Here is a 9,597-nt window from a genome sequence, read left to right as displayed (position 1 = left end):
GTGTGTGTGTGTGCACACGCGTCCATAGAGAACCACAGTGCTTGTTTCAGCAGATTTAATCTTTCCTCCAATTACAAAGGAAAATGTCAACCAGAGATCTTCAGTGATTCACAATTATGCTGCCTGCACTAGCCAACGCAGGTGGAGTAGAGAATTGTCGGCTAGGCCCGTTTTAAATTAATTATATTTTATTAACTTTGATTAATCAGATTTGGAATGTGTCCGTGATGTGAATGAATCTGAGATAATCAAGTTGTGGATAATTTAATAACTAATTTTATAGAAATGGAAGTGCACCTAGACTGTCACAGAAAGACAATAATAGACTACTGTAAGTCAACCGTGAAAACAGCAGGGATATTGGAAAGTGGCAGTAGATGAGGTAATGGTAGGAGTTTTTCCAACCTAGCCAATATGCTTCTGCCTGGCTGTTGTGATGTAGGCTGAGTTACTGTTAAGCACTTTGTGACAACTGCTGATTGTAAAAATACCTTTATAAATACAGTTGATTGATTGATTGATTGCATTGTTATTGGTAACTGTGGTGTTCTTTAGGGGGACTAAAGTAGATTCATGACAATAGGGAATTCCATGAAGCAAAATCCATTACAATACCCCATAATATCAAAGTGGAATTATGTTTTTAGACATTTTAGAAATTAATAAAAATGTAAAGCTGAAATGTATTCAGTCAATAAGTATTCAACCCCTTTGTCATGGCAAGCCTAAATAAGTTCAGGAATAAACATTTAAGTCACATAATAAGTTGCATGGACTCACTCTGTTTGCAATTATAGTGTTTAACATTTTTAAATTACTACCTTATCTTTGTACCCCACGCCTGTATTTTTGTAGTGACTAGGTTTATTGATACACCATCCAAAGTGTAATTAATAACTTCATGCTAAAAGGGATATTCAATGTCTGCTTTTTTATTTTTACCCATCAACCAATAGGTGTCTTTCTTTGCGAGGCATTCCTAACTCAGTTGTCGGAGAGGAAGAAAACTGCTTAGGGATTTCACCATGAGGCCAATGGTGACTTTAAAACAGGTACAGTGTTTAATGTCTATTACAGGATAAAACTAAAGATGGATCAACAACATTGTAGTTACTCCACAATACTAACCTAAATGACAGAGTGAAAAGAAGGAAGCCTGTACAGAATAAAAAATATTCCAAAACATGAAATAAAGCACAAAAGTAAAACTGCAAAAAATGTGGCAAAGAAATGAACTTTATGTCCTAAATACAAAATGTTATGTTTGGAGAATATCCAACACTGCACTGAGTGCCACTTTTCATGTTTTCAAGGTCTGTTGGTGGCTGCATCATGTTATGGGTATGCTTGTTATCTGCAACAACTAGGGAGTTTTTGATAAAAAGAAATGGAATAGAGTTACACACAGGGAAAATCCTAGAGGAAAACCTGGTTCAGTCTTCTTTCCAACAGACACTGAGAGACAGATTCACCTTTCAGCCAGACAATAACCTAAAACACAAGGCCAAATATACACTGGAGTTGCTTACTACTACAACATGGAATGCTGCTGAGTGGCTTAGTTACAGTTTGGCTTAAATCTATGGCAGCACTTGAAAATGTCTGTCTAGCAATGATCAGCAATCACACTTGTAAGCGAAGTCATGGTGACGTTGGCTAGCTAGTGCCGTGTTCAAAACAACTGGGAACTGGGAATTTGGAAATCTCTGACTTCCGACCTCAGTGAGTCCAATGTTGAATGTTTATGCTTTTAAGCTTGGAAAATTGACCCCCTTAAATCCAGACGTGGACCAAATTGTATTTGTCACATGCACCGAATACAACAGGTGTCGACCTTACAGTGAAATGCTTACTTACAAGCCCTAAACCAATGATGCAGTTTTAATAAAATACCTAAAAAGTAAAAAAAAGTAAGAGATAAGAAAAACAAATGATTAAAGAGCAGCAGTAAATAACAATAGCTGGGCTATATACAGGGGTACCGGTACAGAGTCAATGTGTCAATGTTCGGGGGCACCGGTGTCGAGGTATTTGAGATAATTATGTACATGCAGGTAGGGTTGTCAGAGTTATAATAACAGAGAGTAGCAGCAGCGTAGTGGGCTAGCCATTTGATTAGCTGTTCAGGAGTCTTATGGCTTGGGAGTAGACTAGACTTGGCGCAGCCGGTACCGCTTGCCATGCCGTAGCAGAGAGAACAGTCTATGACTAAGGTGGCTGGAGTCTTTGACGATTTTTAGGGCCTTCCTCTGACATCGCCTGGTATAGAGGTCCTGGATAGCAGGAAGCTTGGCCCCGGTGATGTACTCGGCCGTACGCACTACCCTCTGTAGTGCCTTGCGGTTGGAGGCTGAGCAGTTGCCATACCAGACAGTGATGCAACCTGTCAGGATGCTCTCGATGGTGCAGCTGTAAAATCTTTTGAGGATCTAAGGACCCATGCCAAATCTTTTCAGTCTCCTGAGGGGGAATAGGTTTTGTTGTTCCCTCTTCACGACTGTCTTGGTGTGCTTGGACCATATTAGTTTGTTGTTGATGTGGATGCCAAGGAACTTGAAGCTCTCAACCTGCTCCCTGTCGATGAGAATGGGGGGTGTGCTCGGTCCTCTTTTTCCTGTAGTCCACAATCATCTCTTTTGTCTTATTATGTTGAGGGAGAGGTTGTTGTCCTTGCACCACATGGTCAGGTTTCTGGCCTCCTCCCTATAGGCTGTCTCATTGTTGTCGGTGATCAGGCCTACCACTGCTGTGTCATCAGCAAACATAATGATGGTGTTGGAGTTGTGCCTGGCAGTGCAGTCATGAGTGAACAGGGAGCACAGGAGGGGACTGAGCATGCACCCCTGAGGGGCCCCAGTGTTGAGGATCAGCGAGTCGGATGTGTTGTTGCCTACCCTTACCACCTGGGGACGGCCCGTCAGGAAGTCTAGGATCCAGTTGCAGAGGGAGCTGTTTAGTCCCAGAGTCCTTAGCTTAGTGATGAGCTTTGAGGGCACTATGGTGTTGAACGCTGAGCTGTAGTCAATGAATAGCATTCTCACATAGGTGTTCCTTTTGTCCAGGTGGGAAAGGGCAGTGTGGAGAGCAATAGAGATTGCATCATCTGTGGATCTGTTGGTGCGATATGCAAATTGGAGTGGGTCTAGGGTTTCTGGGATAATGGTGTTGTGAGCCATGACCAGCCTTTCAAAGCATTTCATGGCTACAGATGTGAGTGATATGGGTCGGTAGTCATTTAGGCAGGTTACCTTAGTGTTTTTGGGCACAGGGACTATGGTGGTCGGCTTGAAACATTTTGGTATTACAGACTCAGACAGGGAGAGGTTGAAAATGTCAGTGAAGACACTTGCCAGTTGGTCAGTGCATACTCGAAGTACACATCCTGGGTAATCCATCTGGCCCAGCGGCCTTTTGAATGTTGACATCTTTAAAGGTCTTACTCACATCGGCTGCGGAGAGCGTGATCACACAGTCATCCGGAACAGTTGGTGCTCTCATGCATGTTTCAGTGTTACTTGCCTCGAAGCGAGCATAGAAGTTATTTAGCTCGTCTGGTAGGCTCGTGTCACTGGGCAGCTCTCGGCTGTGCTTCCCCACACACCCACTCCACTGAATAGCAGGCTAGTGATTGTTTTGCAATGCTTGCAGTTAGCCACTGATTCCTTACAAACCACTCATTGTTTAATTTGCAATTTTCAACTTGTTGTGTAATGTTTATGGCCGATGAGCACCGATACGTTTTATCTCATTTCTCTTCATATGACAAGGATTGAAAAGGATTTGCCAGTAGATTGTCGACTTGATTCATGATGATGACTGCTTGCATATCTTGCAAGCTACGATTTTTAAAGTATGATGTTGACATGATCAGTCCAATCAAAGCTACGGTAGATATGACGTGATTTGATATCATTTTATCTGTGGCCAATGAACTTAGCCTTCTTGGATGGGCACTTCTAATATAAATCTATGGCGGCACCCAAGGGGCTTGAATTTTTTAGCTCTCCCTGTAGATTTTTCGGTGAGGTAGTGTCCCCATGAGTGACTGAATTAGCCAATCACGGAGCAACTAGAGAACATTACCAACCCCCTATGCTCTGTATTTCCGCTGGCTGCCCCTCCATAGCAAAAAGCATTGAGCTAGGCTGAAACACCTGAATTTTGGAGCTGCCTAACTCAAGAGAGACCATGTTTGTATGTGGCTTTATTAACGGAATTATATATTTTTTACATTTGTTTGCAAGTTGATATTTTTTTTAGCTAAACAGTTGGGGCTCAAAACAAGTGGGGCTCTGCCCCACCTGCCCTGAATGATGGGTCGCCACTGCCCATGTTACTGGGGATTGGAAGTGTCCGGTGCGAGAGGCAGGTTCAATTGGCCAGAGTCAGAGTAGTGCAAGTGTCGTATGCTGAGACAGTGAAGAAAGTAGAGGAGGATGGGTCACGTGTGAGGTATCCTGAGAGGATTCCAGTGAGTAGTAGATTTGTGCCAGCACAGAGGGATATGCCAACGAGTGATTTATGTTTCAGTAATGTTGGATTCTTAGCATTCATAGCAATGGTTTATCAACTGTACTGCATAAATGGAATGTAAATCACAGAAAATAGATGTTATGGTGGCAGCTGCAGAGATGTATTTGGGTATACGAGATTTGACTTTAGAAGAGTTATGTGGTGTGTTGAGGGGTGGTGTTCCGTCCTCCCAGGCCGTTGGGATGGTGCAGGAGCAGCTAGGGTCAAAGTAGTGGAATGAAGTAGTGGGTTTTTAATGTAGGGTAGGTGGTGGTGTCTAGGGCAAAATTTCACTTTCTTAGAGGAACTAATGAAGAGAATTCAATGTAGGTAGGCCGAGACTGGCCTCACACTCCAATTCAGTAGGTGCGGTGTATCCGCCAACCAAATCCCGAAGAAGTTGAAGGATGGTGAAAGTGCATTGTGCTCTTGATGCGCCTTTCCAATAAACATCGAGGGTCATATTCTGGTGACATGATGATACATGCTTGACTACTGTTTGACAAATAAAAATATTCTATAATACTCTCATCACATCAATAATAGTCTCATCATGTAGACGAGCCTACCCGCACAGACTACGCGCACTGTATCTGCGAGCTGTTGGCTAGAGCGCATGTGCCAAGACCAGAGTAGGCACATTTGTTATTTAACGCAACAGTTTTTGTGCCAAAACTATCCGTAGAGTTGAAAATGGATGGAAACACATCGAACTTTTAGATGTTAATTCGGTCATGAAAACTTGAGCAAAAAAGTACATTCTGTGTGCACTACGTCCTCAGACAGTGCTTTTAAAAAAATCCAAAACAGGTACGTTTGGTGGAAACAGCACTAGCGGGAAAAGTTGCATTTTCTTTATGCAGATTTTTTTTTATAGTCACATGAAAATCTGTCGCCAATTGGATGGAAACCTACTGTTGATTTAACACTTTCAATATATTTAACGTCACGTAAAAATGTATTTCAAATATATGTAGATATATTTGCATCTTTGCTAAAAATGCATGTAATGCCAAAATGCATTACAGAGATACATGTACAATACCAGTCAAAAGTTTGGACACCTACTCATTCCAGGGTTTTTCTTTATTTTGACTATTTTCTGCATTGAATAATAATAGTGAAGACATCAAAACTATGAAATAACACATATGGAATCATGTAGTAACCAAAAAAGTGTTAAACAAATCAAAATATATTTTATATTTGAGATTCTTCAATGTAGCCAACCTTTGCCTTGATGACAGCTTTGCACAATCTTGGCATCGTTCTCTCAACCAGTTTCATGAGGTAGTCACCTGGAATGCATTTCAATTAACAGGTGTTCCTTGTTGAAAGTTAATTTGTGGAATTTCTTTCCTTCTTAATGCGTTTGGGCCAATCAGTTGTGTTGTGACAAGGTAGAGGTGGTATACGTAAGTTAGCCCTATTTGGTAAAAGACCAAGTCCATATTATGGCAAGAACAGCTCAAATAAGCAAAGAGAAATGACAGTCCATCATTACTTGAAGGTCAGTCAATCCGGAAAATGTCAAGAACTTTGAAAGTTTCTTCAAGTGCAGTCGCAAAAACCATCAAGCGCTATGATGAAACTGGCTGTCATGAGGACCACCACAGGAAAGGAAGACCCAGAGTTACCTCTGCTGCAGAGGATAAAGATCTCTCTGTCCTTTGCTCAGTTAATTTTTGCCTCAATCCTGACTAGTCTCCCAGTCCATGCAGCTGAAAAACATCCCAACAGCATGATGCTGCCACCCCCATGCTTCACCGTAGGGATGGTGCCAGTTTTCCTCCAGAAGTGACAATCCTGTTTTCATCAGACCAGAGAATCTTGTTTCTCATTGTCTGAGAGTCTTTAGGTGCCTTTTGGCAAACTTCAAGCGGGCTGTCATGTGCCTTTTACTGAGGAATGGCTTCCGTCTGGCCACTATACCATAAAGGCCTGATTGGGGGAGTGCTGCAGAGATGGTTGTCCTTCTGGAAGGTTCTCCCATCTCCACAGAGGAACTCTAGAGCTCTGTCGGGTTCTTGGTGACCAAGGCCAAGGCCCACAGTGGCCCTCCCTGACCAAGGCCCTTCTCCCCTGATTGCTCAGTTTGGCCGGGCGACCAGCTCTAGGAAGGGTCTTGGTGGTTCCAAACTTCTTCCATTTAAGAATGATGGAGGCCACTGTGTTCTTGGGGACCTTCAATGCTGGTACCCTTCCCCAGATCTATGGCTCGACACAATCCTTTCTTGGAGCTCTACGGACAATTCCTTCGACCTCATGGCTTGGTTTTTGATCTGTCATGCACCTCATGGCTTGGTTTTGGATCTGTCATCAGCTGTGGGAACTTATATAGACAGGTTGAATTTACCACAGGTGGACTCCAATCAAGTTGTAGAAACATCTCAAGGATGATCAAAGGGTCTGAATACATACGTAAATACGTTTTTTTTAATTTTAAATACATTTGCTAACATTTCTATAAACCTGTTTTCTCTTTGTCATTATGGGGTATTGTGTGTAGATTGATGAGGAAAACATTTATTTAATCATTTTAAGAATAAGGCTGTAACATAACTTGGAAAAGGTCAAGGAGTCTGAATACTTTCCGAATGCTCTGTATATTGCACTATTTTATGGCTGAGTATGACACTTACATATGAGTGTCACAACTCACACGACAAAAAATAACATTACATCATAGCCTACTGCTGAAGTCGGAAGTTTACATACACTTAGGTTGGAGTCATTAAAACTCGTTTCTCAACCACTCCACAAATTTCTTGTTAACAAACTATTATTTTGGCAAGTCAGTTAGGACATCAACTTTGTGCATGACATAAGTCATTTTTCCAACAATTGTTTACAGACAGATTATTTCACTTATAATTCACTGTATCACAATTCCAGTGGGTCAGAAGTTTACATACACTAAGTTGACTGTGCCTTTAAACAGATTGAAAAATTCCCGAAAATGATGTCATGGCTTTAGAAGCTTCTGATAGGCTAATTGACATCATTTGAGTCAATTGGAGGTGTACCTGTGGATGTATTTCAAGGCCTAGCTTCAAACTCAGTACCTCTTTGGTTGACATCATGGGAAAATAAAAAAAAATCTGCCAAGACCTCAGAAAAAAAATTGAACACCTCCACAAGTCTGGTTCATCCTTGGGAGCAATTTCTAAATGCCAGAAGGTACCACGTTCATCTGTAAAAACAATAGTATGCAAGTATAAACACCATGGGACCACGCAGCCGTCATACCGCTCAGGAAGGAGACACGTTCTGTCTCCTAGAGATGAACTTACTTTGGTGCGAGAAGTGCAAATCAATCCCAGAACAACAGCAAAGGACCTTGTGAAGATGCTGGAGGAAACAAGTACAAAAGTATCTATATCCACAGTAAAACGAGTCCTATATATACACATTTAAATGAATGTTGGAACAAACCGTTTCTGTGTTTTAAAGAAATACAGGCATACTACTTCTATATTCTTATACTTAAAAAGTATTTTTACATTCATCAGCTTGCTTTCTGATGCTCCTGATCGATATTTCATTGGGGATGGGAGTAGAGAATCTAGACCAGATGACTGGTATCATAACTACTTGTCAAGGTAATAAGAGTTTAACTGATCTGCTTGCTGTTTAACCCTTTGGGTTTTTCGTTGCAATCATAGTTTAGCCCGCAGGAGCATGTCATCTTCTGTTGGGAACGTTTTAAGAAATCCAGCTGTAATCTTCAGGAACGCGTTAAATTCTGCCTTTATTTAACTAGGCAAGTCAGTTAAGAACAAACTCTTATTTTCAATGACGGCCTACCGGGGAACAGTGTGTTAACTGCCTTGTTCAGGGGCAGAACGACAGATTTGTATTTATCAGCTCGGGGATTCGATCCGGTAATCAATGGGGTGTATCTGCCACTATCTTTTTATTGTCTCCATTTGAAACACCTGTTTTTTCCCCCTGAGAATTATTTCTTATTGACGTAGAAAACGCACATGAAACTGGATTTGGAATGGGCATGTACACGTTCTGTCCGTTCCAATTTCCCAATCCGAACCAGAGAGGAAGAGGCAAAGGGAGAGGTTTTACTCAGCCCAAAATCTGTCCACGAAGAGAGGAATTTTTGTATGGAGTTCAATGAGAGCGTGTTGAATTTGGTCAACAAAGAATTGAATTGCTAATTTGCTACTTGGGGCTTATTTGATCGAATACAAGTTTCGTAATGGTTAGGTTGTTACGAATGCACTGATATAAGTGGACATACATGGCATTTCGGCAACTTTAAAAAAAAATCGTTATCGGAGTTGTGCCAGTTGTCATAGAGATAAAGGACTCATCATGGATATAACCCATTTTAGCATGGACTTTGCCATTGAGGGCTTCCAGCATTTTGAAATTGTCAACTAGGTGGGGATTTTTAGGCGCAATCAGCCAATGAAAAATAACATTTAAAATGCACTATTTTAAAATGGAGATGTCCATGCTGTCAGACGTCAAATAGCACAGATACAAAGATGAGTTCTTTATGGCCTGTTCGGTGTATCTACCTTCTCATTGGCTAGAATGGTCCTACCTGATCCCGCCTCCCCATGCACCTCTTCCATTTGAGGCCATGTATTTCCATTGTTAGAGCGGTCACTCGACTATCTTGTCAATGCAATATACAATTAAGAGGCGTCACCACAGTCCATGGTTCGATTCCAGGCTGTATCACATCTGGCCGTGATTGGGAGTCCCATAGGCGGCGCACAATTGACCCAGCGTCGTACGGGTTTTGCCGGGGTAGACCTTCATTGTAAATAATAATTTGCTGATTTGCGAAGTTAAATAAAGGTTAAAAAAATAAGAATTCTCTGCTAGCTCAGGCTCACGATTAGGGGATCGATGCAATATGTGACCACCAGGGAGAGCAGAATCTCCACTTTTATACATTTGTAAAAAGTAAAAAAGTAGTTTTTTAACCTGACTAACGGTCAGAACAAGACGTTATATATATTTAAAACGACAATTGGAGCTGTATAATTTCCGAGCAATGAATTAATTGATTTAATTGCTTCATTTCATCATCATAATCCTTCTTTAAAATCAATAAAT

This window comes from Salmo salar, chromosome ssa01 (assembly GCF_905237065.1).
Source record: "Salmo salar chromosome ssa01, Ssal_v3.1, whole genome shotgun sequence".
Lineage (NCBI taxonomy): Eukaryota > Metazoa > Chordata > Actinopteri > Salmoniformes > Salmonidae > Salmo > Salmo salar.
The sequence above is the reverse complement of the archived record's forward strand: the minus strand, read 5'-3'. Positions refer to the sequence as shown.